Here is a 23238-nt window from a genome sequence, read left to right as displayed (position 1 = left end):
TGACGGCAGGGAACTAGGTGGGGTGATGAAATTTGAAAATTTGCAGGCGCAACTTGGAATCAGCTAGCTCAACACAGGGGTAATTTAAGATACCTGGGAGAGGCCTTCGTTTTGCAGTGGGCATAAAAATAAGCCATTCATGCACGTTTTTTCGACGGAGCATAAATATCCTCATCGTTTTACACAGACCACATGACGTAGCCATAGAAACGCGCGATTGCATAACACGCAGTCATTGATGGCATCAAAATTTGTGTTTCCCTCGTTTACATTCGTCCACTACATCTGTAGAAACCAACTGGCATGCAATAAGCACGGGGCAAATGATCGGTGTAGAAATTCCATCGTTGCGGCCCTACGATCAGCTTCAACGCAGTGGTCGTCGTGAATGCTGATGTCGTCACAGACACATGTGCTCGTGACTCACAAATACACAACTACTCAATTTACACGAACACGTTGGTCCACCGGCAATCAATCTGCGGAACCCCAAATAATGCTGGATAGCCAGGTACCTGTAGAATGCTTTGCATAACGTCGATTAGCACAAATCGTGGAATCTGCACAATTTTTACTATCTTTTTTTTCCCCACCGAGCGGAAACGCAGAGAAGCACTCAATAAACGCAACGACTTTCCGATGCGAGATGAAGCCGCGAGCGTTGTCCGTGAAAGACTAATTTACTAGTCTCGCCTGCTTTGAAGAAGTTCCAGAGTAAAGAATTTATGGTATTTCGGTCGAATTTTAATGCAGTACGCCCCTTCGCTAGCTTTACGAGTGAAAACAAGAAAAAAAAGAACTTAGACAGTACTTCAGTCTGGGGCACCTCAAAGCGCCCTTGCAGGCCGGTTTAATCAATTGCATCACGCTTCTATTTGATTATTTTTCTTAAGCACCGCCTCCCTGGTTCTTGCTTTAATCAATCACGTACTTCGCTGCATGCAGGACACGCCGTCATTCTCGACACATGCCTCGTTCGAGCAAATTTCTGTCGGCCATTTGCTTTAGATTACGGTGCGGCGCTCTTAGTAGGTGGCTTTGCAATAAAACACTCCAGTATAGCGGCGAAGCAAAGAGCAACACGGGCTACACGTGCCCTATTTCTGCGCCACTTATTCGTAAAGTGGGCGCGAAGTTGTTACGATGGTGTGCATAATATTACGTCACTCTCATCCTACGCATTCACGTCAGCCATGTCGAACAGCCTTAATATGGCTTGATGTGCGTGTAGTGCTTCCCAGGAACACTTTCTGCTTTTAGTATTTAGCGCCTCTATATGCTGAACACAAGTGCGCAGAACTTCTCACCAAAAAAATGTATTTTCTACAAGCTTCCTCTCCGGTTTATGTACAAAGCAGGCTTATACCAGCGGTTTTTTATTGCCTTCGACGTGCGCAGCAGCACATGTGTTTATAAATATCTTTAAAAAGGAAAGAAAAGCCCCGCTGCCCACGCTCGGGCACTGCTGTATACTGCACAAAGGCACGTTTCAAATGGTAAGACCCAAGTTTGTTAATACATTGCAGGGAAAATAATTTTATTTGCACCGACTGATATTATCAGCCGCAGACGACTCTAACTGTGGCCGAATCACCTATTAGCTAAATAATTATGAACCGCTGATCATTCATTTGTGTATCTACGTGCAGGCAAATTTTTAACTGTGGATTTAAAACTGGCCAAAGCTAAAGGAATGCATCATGAAATTAGTTAATGGCCACCGTCAAGATATCTCTCCTGCAAGCATGCGGAGAAAAGCAATGAACGTCCCAAATAATAATTTCGCAAACAAAAAAAAACTCAAGCAATGTGCATCAAATTTGAATAATAGCCTTGTTAGATATCGGCAGGCAACCCCGCCCTGTGATGCTCGAGTTGGGAATATTTGTCCAAACATTCATAAGTAAAATGTCAGTTGCCCTTTCGGACACACCCTGCGAAAGGTTCTTGTATAGTCGTCTACTGTTTTAAGACTCGAACTATGTTAACACCCGCATAAGGTCTCAGCTCTGACGTTTTGTGCACCTACCCTGTCATTGGCTGAGACCCTAGTTAATAAATGTTGCGAATACAATATGTCCAGCCAGTTTAACAGTTTAACGCCGTGGACTTCGATGTAGCGCTATTTTTTAAACATACAAGCACGTCATCATACATCTAACCTTGTTAGTGTAATGCTTCCTTAAGTCAAAATGACAGTATTATATTTTATGTGGTCCTACTGTATGAAAATCTATGTTACCTGAGTATGTGTATTAGACCTTAAGAAAACTTATAAAGTAGAAATATTGATATTGTGAATGAACGCAATCATACTGTTACTGGAAGTTTCGGGTTATTGTGATCCTCACAAATCATCTTTGAATGAATTGCTTTTCGACACTTAGCCCAATTTTATTCATGTCTTGGCATGTGTGACTTTCAAAAAAAAAATTTTAACTAATACCTTCAGCTATCAAGCCGCTGTATAATTCCTGCATGCGTAATATGCGCGGATGGGCGCCCAGTATCGATTATTCGGATGGATCGACCAACTAGTGGCCTTTGTGACTGGATATTTACCAAACACGATATGTCTGCATCTATTCCCAACTGATGATCGGACCCTATACAGAAGGGTAAGTTGTCCAGGTCTAGAATTCCTGCCTTCCAAACAGAGAATGAACGCTTCTCGTGCATTGAAAAAGTGCGTTAATAAACTCGCTGGCGCTTGGTGTTATGATATGGCTATTATAGCGCATGTCAACACCGCAAACCTTATAAGGGAGTCATTGCTCAGCGCTAATGTTGCCATTTACGGAGGTCTTCACCCCGGACACTACCGAAAGATTAAGGCATTAACGCAGCGAAATCCGCTAAGCTTACTACGAATATTTTGTTTAGCGAAGCTAGCTGTCTGTCTTTAGTAAAATTTTGACACTCACCGCACAGCGACCTCTTATGTGTGCTTTTTGTAGTGCAGCTATGGTCGTCGGTAATTAGAATGCTGCTTCGTTAAGGCTGCCAACGTTAGTGCCTTGATACCGACTCGTTTTAACCCACTTTCGTCGCTTAGTGACTACAATATTCTGCTGCTTATCAAGAGTCGCATGTTCGGTTACCGACTGCTACGCCAGGATTTAGATGGGAGTATGATGCTAGCGCGAATCTCTATCGAGATTCCGCAGTCCATTACACAAATGCAGATAAAAAAATACTTCTCAGCACTCTTTTATACGGCGCTTCCCCTATATCATTTGTGTTTCTTTGAGACATTAACCCCTTCAGGAACAAAATAATTGTGTTTGTTGAAGATTTAGTTTTATTGTATTTTTCTCGTCTGTATCATCACAAAATGCACACAGCTTCATAACGGCCTAAGAATCTTCAATTATTCAGTGAGTCTTGTCAAGTTTACGGAAAACATACTCCTTGCGATAAATTTGCCAGAGGAGTGTCAGATATGAGAACATCAATTATTTTATGTCTAGCATAACTGGAAAGTACATATCCAACCACTAGAAAAATTTACCCGATTTATATCATTGCATAAAAGCAATGAAAGAAATGAAGGCGTTACATGGAGGCATACTGACACCGAAGACAGACACCCAGCCATCGATACTTTAGCTCATTTTACTAAAGGGCTTTTGCACGTAATGTTAAGGCTTACAGGAACTCGTGGGTAGGAACATAGTTAATATAATCAACTCAAGTGGAAAAACTTCCCTTAGGGCCCATGCACGGAAATCGGCCACTGCAAGGGCGCCGCCATGTTGATACTCTGTACAGGCCTGCAGGCGCAGACGACGAGATAGGATTCAGAGGAGACGCGCAGTCAATGCGATCCCGAGCCTCCCTGAGTATGGCCGCTTCATCTAGTTCAGGCAGCTGCAAATGCATTCTTTCACAAATTGCACCTTTTACATCGACATTTTATATATTGCTATCGTATATTTCTCAAAACTGCGCAAGGAACTTTACACATCGGTCATACGTACGTACTACACGTGAATTCTCGTTTTATGCATCACATTTTTATTATCTTATATAAAGAAGTTTTGGAATTGTGCGTGCCAAAACCAGTATTTCATTACGAGGCACGCCGCATAGTGGGGGACTCCGGGGTAATTTTCATGACCTAGGGCTCTTTAACGTGCACCCAATGCACAATACATATGCGTTTCTGCATTTCACGTTTCTGAATCCCCGCCGTGGCGGGGATTGAATCCTGAGCCCTCGCGCTTAGTAGCGCAAAGCCACAGCCACTACGCCATCACGGCGGGTATTTTAATTATCTTTAGATTTAAAAAGTCTAAGGTAGCAAACATGGCGACGTCATTGCGGTTACCACTTTTGTCGCCCAGATTTATGTGGGAAAGACGAACTTTTAGCTTCTTCATTCTGTTCCTAATTGTCACCATATAACAGCACCCGCACGTACTGCTAGGTGCCTTTTGCCGGCTAATTAAAATACGCAAGCAAAAAAAGGTCGTGCACGAACAAAGTTCAGAGGTGACATCAACCACAGCTGCCCGTTCGACTGTTTTCTCGGTGCCATGGTATCTTGTATACATCAAGCGTAAAAATTGCTTAATGTCTTTGCATGCTTGGCTAGAATATGAAATTTTATAGTCAATAAAAATAAAAATAAAATATAAATAAATAAATAAATAAATAAATAAAAAATAAAAATAAGATGTAGAATATCATGTGAAGCACATGGTAATGTATCATGTTCTAGTAAATATGCCTATTTTTAGTGCAATATACGAAAAGTATTACACCATATTGAACAGCGCTTTAAATAACCACGTTAAACACAACACTGGCGCTTCCTTTGCTTTTTCGTTAATTTAATATCTGGCATCAAACTTACAGCATATCACTCTAGATCGAATGACAAATTATTTCAAAACAGATACTTGACATTATTCTCTGTTTATCTTCTATTTCGAGTCTCAGTTTTGCCTAAACCAGCCTTTCAGACCCGTTTCATCAGTTAAGAGAAGCAAAATTACAGACAATACTTCGTGTGCGCCACAAATGGAGTAATGAGATCTGGCACAAACAAGCTGCCTAGCTGTAGAAACATTGCGAACTTACTTTGAAGTGGTAGTAGCTTGTCAAAAGGATGCAAGGTAGCTGACCAATGCAATTGTAATCTCTATAAGCGCACGTGTAGAAGAGCAAGATGGTTTTATGCTGTATGTACTGCAGTCTAATCCTTTGACAGCTTCCTGCATGCATTGAACGCCTCATCAGCACGTATTCAATTATGGAATATTTTCTCATAGGAAAGTAGAAACAGGTAAACAGTGAAAGCAAGCAAGAAAATTGACCTGAGGCAGCACGCTAATGGGGGCGGTTGCTCCGTATTTGGGGAAGGATCATCTGAGGAAGGGTGTGTGGGATAGTGAAGGCAGGAATACGAAGGAATGAATCCATCTAAAGAGGAATGTCGAAGTTAATGCGGTTGACGTTAATGCGTTGAAATTAATGCGAAACACTAAACTCCGTTAATTCGATCCGTGTATGAGGCCGGGTCCTCTCTGGCGTTTCTCAATGCACACGCTGCATCATCTATAGCTGTGACGCCACGAAGGCCGCGCGCAACGCGGTTTTGCCGGTCATTAAAGTCAGCCACATACGCAATAGCACATGCTCCGTTACCTAAGAAAGCGTCGAATACATTTATTGAATACCGACATAGACCAAGCGGTTCATATCCAGTGTTCCAAGTTAACATCAAAGAGATTCATTGATTGATTGATTCATTCATTCATTGATTTACATAGGCGGACAGACAGAGATATACATAATCTCCGGAAAGTGCGTGAAATACCCTAAGAATTGTAAGAGTCAAAATAGCACCTGCAGACTTCTTTTATTAGGATTAGCATAGGATACCTTACGCACTTTCTGGGGGCTGTACAACTGTCTCTTTGTCTGGTCTGTGTCTCTAACTGTTTTACCGCCAATTTCGGTGGGTGGATAATCCATGGCCTAATGGTTTGAGCGTCCGGACTCTGTGACGAGTTAACCGGGTTAAAGAATAATTTTGGGGTTTTAGGTGTAAGAAACATGATATGATTATGAGGTACGTGGTAGTGGGGGACTCGAGATTAACTCTGACCACTGTAAAGAACGGCGGGTTGCACAACAAGATTGTCACCTTGCCACCCGATTACGACAAGGGGTGCAAGACGCGCACCTCCCGCTCTCCGCCGCTGCAGCTGCGAGGCGTTCAAAGAAGCGACCTTTGCGCTGGAATCCGCCGCCTTCCTCCAGCCCGCTTCGACATTGTGACAAGACGAGTTTGGTGTGTGGACAATGATTCCAGAGTTCCTCAACGCGGCGCTGATCTGACACGCCTGAAGAAGCTACCGCGGGAACGTCTTATTTTTGCGCTCTCACGGTTCCGCATGTTGCAAAACAACGAGCGTCCCTCGAGCGGCGTCGATTTTCCGGAACGGCACCACCTTCAACGCCGTCGCTTGGGCTTCGGAATGTGTGTGCCTTTGTGTCTGTAAACTGGTCTTCAGAGCAGCTGCGAGTTGGTGGTGTGTAAACGAACAGCCGCCGCGTCGTAGGACCAGCGGATCGAGTGTATAAAAACTGTGGTTGTGCGATTGTTGGACACACTTCTCTTGAGCAGTCATGTTAGACTGGTTCACTTCTCTCATGCAGTCCTGTTGGACTAATACTATTTTTCTCAAGCAGTCATGTTAGACTGAGTTAATTTCTGTAAATAAACCCCTTTTTCCTCGTTCTCGATGAGAAGCAGTTCTTCACTTCATCAACGATCTCAGCGTAAATAAGTTGGACGACGGCATGGGCCAGCTACCTTCGAATTCATGCCGTACTCCAATCTTGGCAAAGGACCACGGACGAAGGGATTGAGCCCCCAATCCTGACAACTGGCTGACAGCGGTGAGATGGACTTTGCGACATGGTGCTGTATCTGTGGTGAGTGCTTGGTTTTTGCTTTGACTCTCTAGGCTTCATTTTGTGGTTGTTCTGTTTAGAACAGTAGGGAAGCTAGATTGTTGTGTGTTAGCTAGGTTGTGTTTTCCTAGCTAGATTTAGAGAGCAGAATCAAGGCAGTAAAGCAGCAGTCATGGAGTTAAGGACACTGCTGAGAGACGAGTTGTTGATTGTTGGTGAGGAACTGGGCCTAGATGTACGCAAGGAAATGCTCAAATCGGAATTATTGGAGCTAATTTCCAATCAGGCCAGTGAGCAAGATATTGAAATTGGATTGGAACTTCTCAAAAAGAGAGAGAAACGGGAAAAAGAAAGAGAAAAACGAGAGAGAGAGGAACGCGATAAAGAAAGGGAGGAACGCGATAAAGATCGCGAGTTAAGAAAAATGCAACTGGAACTTGAAAGCAAACGTTTGGAGATGTCTCAAGGAAGTGAAGGCGCTCTGGGACGATCAAGTGAGGCAGAATCGTACCGCATGGACAGGCTATTAAAGCCATTTGAGGTCGGGACCGACATAGGCTTGTTCCTATGCAATTTTGAAAGGACTTGCGAAAAGATGAACTTCGGCCCGAGTACATGGCCACAGCGGTTGCTGTCTATGTTGCCGTGTGAGGCGGCGGAAGTAATCGCCAGATTGAGTGTGCAGGATGCATATGATTATGCAAAAGTTAAGGCTAGTCTCCTGAAGAAATACCGCCTTTCAGCCGAAGCTTTTCGGCAAAGGTTTAGGAGCACAGGCAAGAAAGATAGCGAGGGCTATCCGGAGTTTGCATATAGCTTAAAGGCCAACCTAGTCGAGTGGCTTAAAAGCGCGGAAGCGTACGACAGCAGAGACATGATCATTGAATGCATGTGTCTAGAGCAGTTTTACAAAACCATCCCCCAAGCTGTGAAACTGTGGGTGCAAGATAGAGGTAATGTAAACACTGTGGAAAGGGCGGCTGAATTAGCCGAAGAGTACGCAACCCGTAGAAAGTTGAACGCCGAGGAGGGAAACTGGGACGGTCGAAATGGACCGCGGAAGCCATTTCCGTTCAAAAAGGGTGCGCAAACTAGACGATCCGAGCCTGTAGACATGGCGGAAAAGCCCGCAGAAAAGAGCGAGGAGAAACTTAACGGAGAAACCACACAAAAAGAACAGAAAAGAAAATTCGAATCTGTTAGACCAATTCGCTGTTACAAATGCCACAAACTGGGACATATAGCTGTAAACTGCGAGAAGCCTAGCGTAGTTTTTTCCTACGTGGAGGAAAAGGATGAGAATATGGAACTTTTAAGTCCATATCTCCACGACCTGCAAGTTAATGGAAAACCATGCCGAGTGCTAAGAGACAGTGCCGCCACGCTGGACATTGTCCATCCGTCTTACGTGATGGTAGAGGACTTCACCGGAGAAGTAGCATGGATAAAACAGGTTGTAGAAGAACACAGCGTATGTCTGCCCATGGCCAAAGTCAAAATCAGTGGACCATTCGGGGAGCTAGAGACTGAGGCTGCAGTTTCCAAATTTTTGTCACTGCAGTATCCCTACATCTTTTCGAATCGTTCGAATCAGTTACTGCGTTACAGAGGGCTCAAACTAGGAGAGGGCATAGTACAGGCATTGACCAGAGGCCAAGCTCGTAAGATCGCGGCGCTGTCGGCTGAAAATGCTCAAGCTCCTCCAGCTGAAGCAGAAAAGAGGATAGCTTCAATCCCCGAATCCGAGCTAGGCCCGAGGGACAAAAGAACAGTTGAGGAGAGCCTGCCAGTTGACCAGCTCAATGAGAGCGTAGCACTAGAGTGTCAGAGTTCTAGCCTGCAGGAAGAGCATGCAGACGCGCTCCCAAGCGAGACAGGGTCGTTATTATCACCGGCCTCAAAGAACTTTGATCAACTCTTACGCGTGGATAGAGAGTCACTGGCAGCTGAGCAAAATAATGATGAGAGCTTAGCTAAATTACGGGACACAGCTAAAGAAGGCATTGCTAGGCGCAACGTAACGATACATGAGAAAGGAGGATTGTTGTATCGGCATTACAGAGATCGAAAGGGTAGGATTTTAGATCAGTTAGTCATACCTACTAAGTATAGGGAGGACCTTTTGAGTCTTTGTCATGGAAATGGGTGGTCCGGCCACCTAGGCATAAACAAATCAAAGGAAAGATTGCTTATGGAATACTACTGGCCTGGCTGTTTCAAAGATGTAGAAAACTTTGTAAGATCATGCGACGCCTGCCAGCGTTCTGGTAAACCAGGAGAGACTTGGAAAGCTCCACTGAAGGTAGTGCCCTTAATAACAGAGCCTTTCAGACGACTTGTAATAGACACGGTAGGGCCTCTTCCAAAAACAAAATCAGGCTACAGGTACTTGTTTACCATGCTGTGTCCGGCCACCAAGTTTCCAGAAGCAATCCCTTTGAAAGAGCTCAGCTCCACTGAAGTAGTAGACGCGCTTTTGACAGTGTTTGCACGAGTTGGGTTTCCAGCCGAAATTCAGGCAGATCAAGGGTCAGTATTCACGAGCGCACTGACTTCCACATTCTTGCAAAAGTGCGGGGTAAAGTTAATACACAGTTCTGTCTATCACCCTCAGTCAAACAGTGTAGAGAGGTGGCATTCGGTGCTTAAGCGAGTTTTGCGTGCGCTCTGTTACGAGCACAAGGAGGACTGGGAGAACTGTCTGCCGGCAACTTTGTTTGCTTTGCGAACGGTTCCACATGAAGCGACAGGGTTCTCACCAGCAGAACTAGTGTATGGGAGGACACTCCGGTCTCCACTGCGAATGTTAAGAGAGATGTGGGAGAAAAGAGGGGAGAGTCCAACCGTGGTTGGATACGTGCTAAATTTACTGGAACGGCTAAGCGCAAACCAAGAAATAGACGGAAAGAACATGGAAATAGCTCAAAGGAACGCCAAATTCTATTACGACAAGAATGCGAGGCTTCGTACGTTTAAAGTCGATTTAACGTTGAAAGCAGAAAAGTGTAGGTTTGGTTGTTCGCAGGTTACTTATCTGGGCCATGTTGTCGGTCAGGACATGAGACGGCCGGCTGAGCTGAAAATAGCTACGATTGGAGATTTTTCTCAGCCGCGCACGAAAACGGACGTTCGTTCATTTTTGGGACTTGTGGGGTACTATCAACGGTACATTCCGAATTACTCGCAATTGGCAAGTCCATTAACAGACGCCCTCCGAAAGGGAGCTCCGAGTAACGTACACTGGGATAAGGACAAAGAGAACGCTTTCCAAAGTTTGAAAACGCTATTGGTTTCTCGCCCTGTGCTTCGCGCGCCAGACTACACAAAGGAATTCATAGTTCAATGCGACGCAAGCGACAGAGGTATGGGCGTGGTACTTAGTCAAGTCGGCGACGATAACGAGGAGCATCCTATCCTCTACGCCAGCCGTAAACTAAATGTAAGAGAGGAAGCCTACAGCGCTTCAGAGAAGGAATGCGCTTGTTTGGTTTGGGCCGCCCAGAAGTTGTCGTGTTACTTGTACGGAGCGAAGTTCATCTTCGAGACCGACCACTGTCCTCTGACGTGGCTCAATCAAATGTCACACAAAAACGGCCGCTTGCTCCGATGGAGCCTCACTCTCCAAGAGTACAACTTCTCCGTTAGATATAAGAAGGGAAAGTTGCATAGCAATGCGGATGGTTTGAGCAGGCTAATTTGAATTCTGCGTTTGAGGGTCCCGCCTAAATTTTAGGGTTACTAGTGTTAATTTTATTAAGCGAAGAAGATCCCCTCTCATTTAGCAGGATTCCCTCCATGATTGCTGAATTTGTCAGCAGGAATTTGCTTCAGAAATTGGCATAGTGAAATGCAGCATTTTTTTTTGTTTCTGCACTTATGTTGTTGTTGTTTTTTTTTTGAAGCCTAGCGAGTCTAAAGTGAGAGCCAATGCACGTCATCTCGGCGCAGAGCCGTGTTGTGGGGTTCATTTTGCAGTTGCCTGTCCTTGTTGGATGTTTTGGGGCGGTGACATCAATGCACAAGTGGTCGCTGCGAGCCAAGACATCAATCCCCCCCCTGACCAGCAGCCGTTCTCTTCCTGCCTAGCGGTTGTCAGCGCTAGACAGTCGAGACTTTTGGGGCCATGGAGGCGCTGTAAAGAACGGCGGGTTGCACAACAAGATTGTCACCTTGCCACCCGATTACGACAAGGGGTGCAAGACGCGCACCTCCCGCTCTCCGCCGCTGCAGCTGCGAGGCGTTCAAAGAAGCGACCTTTGCGCTGGAATCCGCCGCCTTCCTCCAGCCCGCTTCGACATTGTGACAAGACGAGTTTGGTGTGTGGACAATGATTCCAGAGTTCCTCAACGCGGCGCTGATCTGACACGCCTGAAGAAGCTACCGCGGGAACGTCTTATTTTTGCGCTCTCACGGTTCCGCATGTTGCAAAACAACGAGCGTCCCTCGAGCGGCGTCGATTTTCCGGAACGGCACCACCTTCAACGCCGTCGCTTGGGCTTCGGAATGTGTGTGCCTTTGTGTCTGTAAACTGGTCTTCAGAGCAGCTGCGAGTTGGTGGTGTGTAAACGAACAGCCGCCGCGTCGTAGGACCAGCGGATCGAGTGTATAAAAACTGTGGTTGTGCGATTGTTGGACACACTTCTCTTGAGCAGTCATGTTAGACTGGTTCACTTCTCTCATGCAGTCCTGTTGGACTAATACTATTTTTCTCAAGCAGTCATGTTAGACTGAGTTAATTTCTGTAAATAAACCCCTTTTTCCTCGTTCTCGATGAGAAGCAGTTCTTCACTTCATCAACGATCTCAGCGTAAATAAGTTGGACGACGGCATGGGCCAGCTACCTTCGAATTCATGCCGTACTCCAATCTTGGCAAAGGACCACGGACGAAGGGATTGAGCCCCCAATCCTGACACCACCTAGTGTTCTGTAACGTGCACCCAATGCCCCGTACACGGGCATTTGTGCAATCAGCCCCCATGGAAATGCGGCTGCCGCAGGCCGGATTTGAAACCGCACCCTCGGTCTGAGCATTGCAACACCAAAGTCATTACGCCAGCACGGCGAACGGAACAGGGTTCGAAACCGGTCGTTGGGCCAACTTGTGTCGCAGGTATGACATATTGTGTGTGCCGCTCATCCGTTAAACCGTTTCACGCCAACTTGTACTGGGTATCTGCCATTGCTTATAGGCCGTTCTCCAATATGAACCTCTTCAACACTATCTTGGGTCACAGCGTATGTGCCACTAGGTGTGTGCCACACTTCAATGAACGTCTTTTACGCCGATTTGGGTCCCTAGCTGTGTATAACTAGGTATGTGTCACTCCTCAATGGTGGTGGTGGTGGTGGTGGTGGTGAATTGTAGCAACAGGCGGGTTTAGCCTGGCGAACAAGGCCGGCAATTGCTCCGCCCGAGCGTCTCGCACAATGCCGCTGAAGGGTTTCACCATGTGTCCATCAAACCAGTCTCTCTTAAGAACTCGATGAGGAGACGTGAAGTTTCTTTTCGGGCTAGAACTGATCCCGCGGGAAATATAAGGTGTTGCAGGCGCGCATGCGGAAGGTTCTTGGTTTGCAGATTCTTCAGGAGAGTGTATCTTTCATCTTGGAATTGCTGGCAGGACCACAAAAAGTGCTCAATGTCTCCTGTCTCGTTGCATGCCGAACAGTTCGGAGAATTGATTCGCCCCGTTTTAAATAACCAGGCCGGTGTATTAGCAGATCCTGTCCTTATTCGATGTAGAAGTGGACCCGCCGTGGTTGCTCAGTGGCTATGGTGTTGGGCTGCTGAGCACGAGGTCGCGGGATCGAATCCCGGCCACGGCGGCCGCATTTCGATGGGGGCGAAATGCGAAAACACCCGTGTGCTTAGATTTAGGTGCACGTTAAAGAGCCCCAGGTGGTCAAAATTTCCGGAGTCCCCCACTACGGCGTGCCTCATAATCAGAAAGTGGTTTTGGCACGTAAAACCCCAAATATTATTATTATTATTATGTAGAAGTGTGGCTTCCTCTCGGTGCAATCGCTTGGTTACGCAGGGCATATGCGGTGGAGCCCAAAGCGACGCAAAGTGATTTCGAATGTCAGATTTTTGCACTTGATTACTCTTTGGGGCCTTGATTTTGGGAGGATGATAGAGCGCTGCGTATGCAAGCGCATCAGCTTTTTCGTTTCCTGAGATACCAATGTGGGAAGGAATCCATTGAAACTTTACTGTGAAGCCTTTGTTGTTGAGCTCTTTCACGATGGCTAGTGATTTGCGTGGGAACTTGAGGGATGGTAAACCACGGTATATTTGTTGTAATGCGGTCTTTGAGTCCGTAAGGACAACCACATTCTGCGGAGGCAAAGTCTTTAATTTGCGCAGAGCAGAAGCCTTCCACAACTGTTGACGAGGCTATACAGTCCAGACGGCCAGACCATGTATATCGTAGAGAGGGAATATAGAATGCAGCTGCACAGCGGTCTTCGTCTGCCTTGACAGAGCCATCTGTGTATACTTGTAGGTGACTCGGGTAAATCGTGTTCAGGTGTTCCAGGACTAATGACTTGGCTTCTGCAGATGGAAGGCAGCTCTTTGATTGCAATCGTGGTACACTTAAGTTGCATGTGATGTCCTCGAATGTCCAGGGTGGTTCTATCCTTTCCCTCTGTCTCGAGCAGCGCAATCCTAATACGCGAAGCGTGTTCGATGCTGCATAAAAATGTGAGCGCGGCCTGTTACCTATACGTCGTAAGAGCGCTCTACCGGGCGTATACTCACTCAATCGTAGGAGCTGGATCATCAGAGCCTGGGAAGCCTGAAGTCGTAGAGGGCGTGACTCAGCTTCGTAGAGCACTTTCTTGTTTGACGCTGGCTGAGGGACTCCAAGGCAAAGTCGGATACCTTTTCTGTGGATGGCTTTTAAGCGCTCGTATTGGCTGTCTGAGGGTGACATCAGAGGTAGCTGATACAGGATTCGACTTGTAACCAACGCTGTATGTAGCCGTAGCATGGACGTCGGGTGGTTGCCCCAGCGTATGCCAGCGACTCGCTTGAGCACATGTAGCCTGGGTGACGATGACGCCACAACGTGGTCAACACCGCGGTGCCAGAGTAGCCTGTGGTCTAAGGTAACGCCCAGAAATCGGACGTTGGTGACTTGTCGAATCTGGTATCCGTCCAAATTCAGCGTCAAACGTGTAGATTTTCTTTTCACTCCAGGAAATAGTACGAATGATGATTTTTCTGCTGATAGTGATAATCCAATCGTTGCCAAGTGGCCCTGAATGGCTTTTACTGCTTCCTGGGCTATTCGTGCAAGGCGGCGATGCTGGTAGCCGGAGACCCAAATGCAGATATCATCGGCATATATAGATATCTTCACTGGTGTTCGATGGTTTAGTACACTTGGGAGACTACTCATGGCAGTGTTAAATAATAAGGGAGATAAAACACTCCCCTGTGGCACACCGCGAAATATACGTATTTCATCGCTCAAAGTGTCGCCAAGACGAACTCTGATGCGACGATCATTGAGGAACGTATGTATGAAGTGCAAGAGATGACCCGTGACGCCTATAACTTGCAACTGGCTGATGATGGCTCTTTGAGACACGTAGTCGTAAGCCTTAGAAACATCCATGAAAACAGCAAGTGTCGACAGGCCATCCGCACTGTAATGTTCTATGCGGCTTAGCAGGTCCAGCACATTGTCTTGAGCGCTTAGACGCTGCCGAAACCCAGTCATGCACGATGGTAGTTTTCGACCCTGCTCGACATACCAAGTGAGACTTGTGCACGCCATCTTCTCCAATAGCTTCGCTGCACACGAGGTCAGTGATACCGGTCTGTATGAGTCCAGAGCTGCAGGATTCTTTCCAGGCTTCAGAACCGGTACCACCCATGCTACCTTCCATAAATGTGGGATAGCCCCACTGGCCCAGACTTGGTTAAAAAATACCAGCAAATCACGCCGTCTCTCAACCGGTAGGTTAGTCAGCATCTGATTACTGATGAGGTCAGGTCCCACCGCACAGCGACGTCGGAGGCTGCTCATAGCTAGTTCCAGCTCTCTGAGTGTGAAAGGAGCATCCATTATAGACGACGATAGCGGCGGTGGCGGGTTGGTTGTGCCAGCTGACCTTCCGGAAGAGTATATTTCATCGAAGTCATTCGCAAGACAAGCGAGTGTCTTGCCTAACTTCAATGCTAGGGCTTCAAATGGCTTGTTTGGACCTCCTGAAAGCGTGCCACTGCCAGTTGCTGCCAATGTACGGGTGGCACGGCCTAGTCAGGCAAATGTTTCGCCTTTAGCCGTGTCCCCTAAGACAATGTGTTCATTGTCTTAAATAAATCAATAAAGAAAGAAAGAAAGAAAGAAAGAAAGAAAGAAGGAAAGAAAGAAAGAAAGAAAAAAAGAAAGAAAGTTTCCAGCAAGGTTATTAACGACCCACCATATCCGTGGAACTGGCGTGAAGACCGATAGGCTTGCACAAAATGATGCCCATTGATCTCTTCTTAGTTTCCTTGTATAACGTCGGATTACTGCGTTAATCCTGTTATATATAGTCTTCATTGATGGGTTGCCTTTCGTCCTCATCAGCCTCCGTTCCGCTCTTCTACGGGCAGCGCATAGATTTTTGAGCTTTAGATCGGGAGCGGGGAAGTGGTCGGGTAGCTTCAGCTCAGCGGTAGCCAATCTCTTGCTACGTAGCATGTCCGCGAACAGGTTTCCAGATGATTCGCTTAGGCCGTCCCTGTACGTATCCCAATGCGTCACAGGACAGGATCTTCGGCCGTTGGTTCTATATCCAGCAATGTTAACGAAGACAGGAAAATGATCACTGCCCATTCTATCTTTACTAGTCGTTGACGATGCGAGGATGTCCGTTGAATGTAACGTCAAGTCAATGACACTGTAAGAGGCCGGTGGTCGAAAAAACGTTGGCTGTTTGTCATTTGCCACGCAGAGTCCCTCGGTGTTTAAAGCGCTAACGATTTGCTTTCCACGTGCATCAGTCGCCTTGTCGCCCCAGAGAGACTCCTCAATGGTCCTTCGTGAAGCCAATTTGAGTCTCTGGGCAAGTGCCGCTAGGTATGTGTGCCGTTGTTTACTGACAAAAAAGAATCCTTTAAATTTATCCGGTCGTAGACGGAGTCGAACAACCGCGACATAGATTAAGACAAACTTGTATGAGTCAACATTCATGAACGCCTCACGCGGGTACTTGACTGCGGCAGCTCCAGATGGCACAGTGTGTTGAGAGGTTAGGGCGAGAAAGGATCCCGGCTGCATACCCGCTTCATACATGACTCGTTTCAGCGTGGCCTTACGGTGTGTCGCTACATTGAGGTCAACATTCACCATGAGATGGGCTCTTCCGGAATATTTACCTTTATCGATCAGGTTTCTCGATATCTGTATATATTCGGAACATCCGTTCTTTTTGTAACAATGCGGAAACAAGTGACATTTTTTTCAGTGCAATTATGCTGGTCGCATTAATGTCGACATTCATTGTGAGAAGGGTTCTGCCGGTTTTGGCTTCATCAGACAAGTTTTTTTTTAGTTAGCACTCACCAGAACTGGCAACGAAATGAAAAACATGAATAGCAGAACCAATACTGTACTTGCAGGTTAGTTCTGAAAGAATGCATCAAGCGATGTGAAAAGATCCTACTTGTTTCCAACAATAACACGTGGAAGACTAGAAGTGTGAAACCGAGGTAGCTTAAGCTGAATAACCTTTAGCGACGTGATAGACTAAATACTATACGAATACTAAAGATGGTGTGCCCATGTCTGACAGTCGAATACATCTAGTAATCCGCACGATTACTAATTCCCTCATATCAGATATCAGCTTTCCAGTTATGTAATTGCACAAAACATCCCGCGAAAGAAAAGAAAGGACACAGTCCGCATCAGATACGAAATATTGCACGGTAGAATGCGTCATGCTCTCACTACTCACGCTCAGTTAACTACAAATCCAAAATCAAAAAAGTTGGCTGAGAGATGGAGTAGCACACTGTGGTATAAAGGTTAGAGACGCTGATAAGGTGTCTCTGAAAGACTGGCCAACATTTCGATTGGAGGACCTACGGCGAAGATAGGTCCTATTGAAACGTTGGTCAGCCTTTCTGAGGCATCTTATCCCTGTATATAATCAGTTAGCTACAAGGGTCTTGTTCGCTTTTTCTATTGCGACTCGCTCTCTGCGCCGAAGCCCACTGCTGGTTCTGACACCATTGTATCCAGTGCCTTAATGGCACGGGTTCGTTGCTGCACACAGATACACACAAAAGAAAGAAGCCCTCTGGGATCCACAGCTCGGGGTGACATTCAGGACGGGAGGTATAAGGCTCAAGATAATCAACGTCAGATATAGCTGCTAGCAATTGTTCTCCGGCAACGCAAGATCGACGATTGTTGGTTAGGCGAGGGGATCACTACGTATAATAGTCGTCGCAGTTTTGCTCGCCAATGAGGCCGAATGGCGCTCATGTGGTTTTACATTGGCCTTATTTGTGCTACACTCTATTACATTCTATTACATTCTACACTCTATTACATTTGCCAGACAACAGAGCACGGGATGTAGCTGTGGGATTTCTTCTTCGATTCTCGATGTACTGCCTGTCGAGAAAGAGTGCCAACTGCTTCTCCTTTCTGACACACAAGAGAGATGGGGATAGGGAGAATCAAATGCAAAGAAAAGGCGGGCAGGTTGACCGGAGGATATATCCGATAGAATACCCTGTGCTACGGAAGAGCAAAATGGGCATAAACGATGTGAGAAGAAGGAAATAGTGAATAATCTAGAACTGTCAGTGCAGGCGGTGTCACATTGTCTTGTGAAGGGACCACATACTCATACACAATGTCAATGCCCCACCGGAGACACAAAGTCACACAGTGCGCAGTCACAAATGCTGCGTTACTTATACTTTTAGGTAACGCAGCAGCACTTTTACAGCGGGTGGTGCTGATATCTGTGTTGCCCAGTGTCGAAATATTTCGATTTTTTCATGAGTGGGCGCTTGTCCAGCAGGTCTAGTGCACTTGAGGGCGCTATTCTTGGCTGGTTGAAACGAGCGCACTCACAAATAAGGCGCGGACTTGTTACGCTGCACCCACCGAAAAAACGTGCAGTGCGACTGACATGAACACGTCTGAGCCGTCAATAGTAGTACTTTCTCGGAGGCCATTATGAAACTCTCCCGAAGCGTTACAATATTCTTCAGTTTTTATCCTCAAATCACTGGTTCTCAAGAGGAAAACTGATAAGCAAGCGGTGTAGCGCGCAAGTTGTAATCGTAAGGCCCGTTTAATGCTCTCTTTATGACGTGCGTTATTTAATACGACCGATTCCCCCAAACGTATTACAAATAGTTTGGTTGGCTTGTCTCGATCTTGGCTTACAACCTTCATTATTTTCCTGAATCGTTGAACAACTACCACTGTACCTGCAGCCACCTCGATTCCCATTACCTGCACCCAAGGACGATTTCCTTAACCAGAAGAAATAAATGCCCAGCGGAATTCAGTTGTCATGGCAGCATCAAAAAATAATTAGATGCTTTCTGTATTCGCTTGCGAGTTATATCTGGACAGTGGCGTCATAGGGCACATAAAATATCGCTTGCTTCAGCTGTACGCGCGTGCCATACTAACTCTAACCATAGTGTTTACGCTTCTAAGCACCACCTCGTAGACGTATATTTAAAAAAAAGTTATTTGGGCAATTAAGAACACTTATTTGGAGACGTTCTTTAAACTAATTTTTACGTTCCTTCGCCCTTTAACTTATGTAAGATAAATTATGCAAACTATAAAATTCACAAGGCGTCCAACAGTTAGCTGAAAAACACACAGCACGTTGAAAGGTAAGTGAAATCACATTGGCTTAAGTAACATCTTTTGTTGCTGTTGTGGTCATCGTCGTCGGTGTTTTTGTTAGAGGGCACGTAAAGCTATCAAATTCGTGGAGAAAAATAGGGTGCGAAGAGGGCAGGCGAAGAGGGCAGACAGCATATTGCAGCTGATTTTATTGTTCTAGGTGATCCGATTAGGTTATATGCACAACATTTCTCTTTATCAATAGGGAAACTTGTTAACTTGATGTAGTATATTGCGCGTTTTGAGAACTCGTCGTTAAGTCAGGATGGACGCATGTGATTTCCAAGCGCAGATGTTTGGACATCGCTGGAGGAGTCTTCTGCCGGCCGGCCATTCTTTCGTTCTTCATGCTTTTTTCTTCGCTGACATGCAGCGAAGTGACCTTACTTTGTCACGTTGGGTATGTTTGATATATTTCCATCATGAATGTACATAAGTGCTTCGTATGAATAAACCAGTAGTTCACAAACAGCGCCTGTGTTGACTTGTCTTTCATTGGTTCTACTGCTGCGCAATTTTTATCAGATCCTTACACTTCAGTGTTAATTTTTTTTTCGCGCAAAATAAGTGCTCTGCAAGCCGTCTCGGCCACGCAGATCAATAGAATGAGTAGAAAGTAAGACTCTCTCGCAGCTTCTGCTTCTGTTGGACAAAGCGCCTATCGTGTTAGATAAGCGCCTCAACACGCTTTTCTCAGAAACGCAAAAGCTTTTCGACCCACATAGGCAGCCACTCAGTGCCTTCTTCGCAGAAGTGTCTCTACTCACTTGAGTGATTATTCTTGGGAGCTTAACACTGGCAAACGGGATAACAGTCGGTGATATCTTTACGACGAGTCGTTCAATCGCACCCCTCCCAGTTTGCTTTAGTTCATACGTGACCCGAAACGATGTAAAGCTATGTTGGGACGAAACCTGCTCCTTTACCTAGATGTCCCTGTCCACAATTCTTTATTAGCAGAGGCATGTTCGCATTCCTTTACGTAGTAACCATGTTTAGATCCCTGCTGAATTGACTATATACACTTCGTAGCACTGACATGTAATGTATCTGTCGTGCTAGATATGCGAAAATTCCGAAAATTTTAATGGTCTAAAAATATCAGTTATTTTTTGGTGCGCTTTCTTTTTCAGGAAGAATTGAAAATGAACCAGGTTTCACACTGCCCGCAACAATTATTTGTAGCAGGACCATTTTCTATTCTATCCAAGTATATAAAAATATTAGCAGACTATTAGCGTTCACTTAACTACCACTTCGCTTGACTATAGGGAATACAAAATTAAACGCATCTGACGCAGCAAACGTAGCTCCAAAATAAAAAATTTTACGAGTGCAGTAGAAATGTTGTCAGACATTACAACTTAAAACAAAAGCAAGAAGACAGCAGATTCCAGCGACTCCTTCGACAGCGACAGCTGCCTTCTCTCACAAGGGCGATCACCATTTTTTTTTTATCGCTGGCGAAATTTTCACAAAAATAATTTCGCTCAACCACTACCGGAAACTGGACAAGAATTCAGAGGAGCACTTTATTTATATGTGTTAGGTTCCAGTAGGAAAGCGAACAAAAATACATATATTTATTAAAATATATAAGGTAAACCATCCGATAAGTCGAAGCACTATGCTAAAGCTTGTTGTCGATGTCAAAGCTTCGCTCTTTGGGCGAAACGCAGATCGAGAAAGCCGAAGCAATGATGTTGGCCATCACCTGCAGGAAGTCAAACTTTCCTTTGTATTTCTCCTGATTACATCATTAGTTAATAATTATTAATAAAGAGCCGGAAAGAAAGCCGCCCCCCCCCCAAATGCGGAAAATTCGAGCGGCACTATTTACAACTAATTATGTAGTTAGGTGAAATGCGAAAAAAATATAGCCTAAAACAGTTTAACTTGTGCTAAGCGATGGCAAGAGAGAGAGAAACTAAAAGGGAAAGGTAGGGAGGTTAACCAAGGACGTGCCCAGTAGGCTACCTAAACTTATGAACCAGGAAAGGGGAAGAATATATAAGAAGGAGAGATAATAAAAATGTAAAGAGTCAGCCGCAAAGGGATGTCCATGGTCACAAGCTCTGGTACAGTCCAGTAGCAGTGATGGCAAGCATTTCCTTGGTCCTGTTCAGCTACGTGGCTTTTATACATTTTTAAAATATGGCACAATTTACGTGGGATGCATGGTATATGAATAAGCAAGGATACAACGTACGCATTTTGTAGAGTAATAGTTTCGGATATAATATGCAAAAGGACATAATAATAATAATAATAATAATAATAATAATAATAATAATAATAATAATAATAATAATAATAATAATAATAATAATAATAATGCAAGGATAAAGGTGCGTCACAGGGTCGGCAAACTTAAACGGAGTAGCTATAGAGAGAGTAAACGGGGTTCCCCTATAGAAACATTGGAACATAAAGTGACAAAAGGCAATGACAAGTGACAGCCCCACAGATTGTCTGAGTCCCGGCTCATATTCAGAATACCAAAGAATTACGCGAAGCCGCCCGGTGGTGCGAGTTGAAAAGGCGCTTTTCCCGCATTTTCCTTACACTCTGCGCCTACACCCGCATACCCATGAGTTGGCATTTCGCACTAAAACAAGCACCCGTCTTTAGTAAACTAAGCACAACTGCCACAGCGTCCGCCTTCCATCGCATTTAATGCTGCTTCCGCCAGCATTCCTACGCACGCGACGCGTCGCATTCTTCGTGCGTCGCGCCAATGTGCGCGAAGCACTGCTTGAGCGAACGACGTGGGGATGAAAGAAGGAACGCATCCACCGGGAAGCTCCGAGGGAAGTGAGGAAGGAGTGGAGGCGTGAGGGGACGAGAGGTCGGTGAACGAGAAAAACAAAAAGGAAGGAGGAAGGCTGCGTTGGTGCTAGAAGAGGAAAGAAGCGACGCGCCCTGGGAGTCGAGGCGTGTGACGTCACGGCTCACTTCCGGTTTCCGGCGCTGTCGTCACGCCTCCTGTGTCTTTTTTTTTTTTTCGCACGCCGGGTCCGCCCGCAAACTCCGGCTCATTCAGAGCGCTCGGCGTTTGCACCGCGGTCGGTCCGCGATATTCCAGCTTCACCGCCTGCTCTGCGGATTCCGTCTCCGGATGCACATCCGCCACGGCCTTTCGTCGCTTTTCGTGAGAAGCGCTATCGCCGCTGGCAAGTCTGGTTTAAAGTGAACTCTCTCGGCTCAAGTTATAACACCTTTATCAGTGCCTGTCTGAACAAATCTCTCCTCATTTCTTTTCATTTTTCCTTTGTCACAATGCGAAGTCTTAAAATCTGCAAGCTTGCGCTACGCACACGTCTATCACCATGCACTTTTCTCCTGCGTCACAAAGGTTGACGTATAGCTTCCCGGTGTTCTGAAGACGCAGCAAGTAACAGAGAGAACAGTGCCGGGGTGTATGTTTAAGTGTGCAATTGTCACGGAGTAGCGCGCACACTTGTTGATTGATTTGAACGAAAGGGCAATTGTTACGCCCAAATTTTGGCCGCTCAACCAAAATGTCCCTTAGGCACCATTATCGGGTTTTTCTGGATTCATCGTGAAGAGGGCCCTGCTGCTGCATGGAGTCAACATGAGGAAAGCAAATTTACGAACGACGACGTGAAGACAGCGTGTGTATAATTGCTGACTTCAAATGGTAGTGCATTTTCCGCAGGCGCTGTTCTATCTCCTCTGCTTTTTGAGATTAAGTTCTACGAATTGTGAGCAGTGATATTACGATAGGTTACTAAAGTGTTGTGATAATTATGCTCAATATTGCATTTCACGAACCTTGCTAGAGTCGTAGTGCAATCTCCGTGCAAGTGTCGACACTTTCCCGAACTGAGCCAGGAAGAAACAACATTTCTTGCTCTTGAAGGGTGCAATATGTTCTCAAATACCAGCATTGTTGTGACGTCATCGCAGCGTTGAAGCATCTGGCTGGCGGATTGTTGAGGTAAGATAACATTTTCTTATTTTTCGCGGTATCTTCTAAAGATAATTTTTTTTTACTGCGAACAATGCTTTATTAGCGAGCAGGTCGCCGCGAGATTTCGGAAGTGGTTTGCGCTGTGAATTTTTTTATAATTTCAAGTGTTCTCCAAACTTCAAATGAAGTTCAGAGCTGACAAAAGAAACTAACAAATAAAATAAGTATTCAAGTATATTTTTTACCTTGCCCCCCCCCCCAAAATCAACTAAGGTACCTCTTGAACGAGGTTTGCCATTCTTAAATTATTACGTGTTGCATAAAAAAAACTAAGCTTTCGCCCATGTCCGCACATCATTTCGCCCAAAGTAGCACTTTTACTCGTCGAAAACCAGGTTGTGAAGAGACATGAAGTGGCACTTGTTCGCTTTCTTGCACGTTTATGTTGAAGGGTAATGTGAAAGTGTGAGCATCATTACGTAAAAATGTAG

At 45.6% G+C, this 23238-nt stretch overlaps 2 protein-coding genes across 19 annotated transcripts in view; one reads left to right on the top strand and one right to left on the bottom strand.

Moving 5' to 3' along the window:
- Window positions 1-23238, bottom strand: part of LOC135914247 (uncharacterized) — a 623773-nt gene that overhangs the window by 417328 nt on the left and 183207 nt on the right. The window lies entirely within an intron of this gene.
- TrissinR (Trissin receptor) overlaps window positions 22738-23238 on the top strand; it is an 87454-nt gene continuing 86953 nt past the window's right edge. The window contains exon 1 of the mRNA XM_065447038.2: window positions 22738-22774. The gene's annotated coding sequence lies outside the window, so the exon portion shown is untranslated. The remainder of the gene's footprint in view (window positions 22775-23238) is intronic.

The sequence above is a fragment of the Dermacentor albipictus genome, chromosome 6, assembly GCF_038994185.2.
Source record: "Dermacentor albipictus isolate Rhodes 1998 colony chromosome 6, USDA_Dalb.pri_finalv2, whole genome shotgun sequence".
NCBI classification, from domain to species: domain Eukaryota; kingdom Metazoa; phylum Arthropoda; class Arachnida; order Ixodida; family Ixodidae; genus Dermacentor; species Dermacentor albipictus.
Note: the sequence above shows the minus strand (reverse complement) of the source record. Positions and strands in the feature narration are given on the sequence as shown.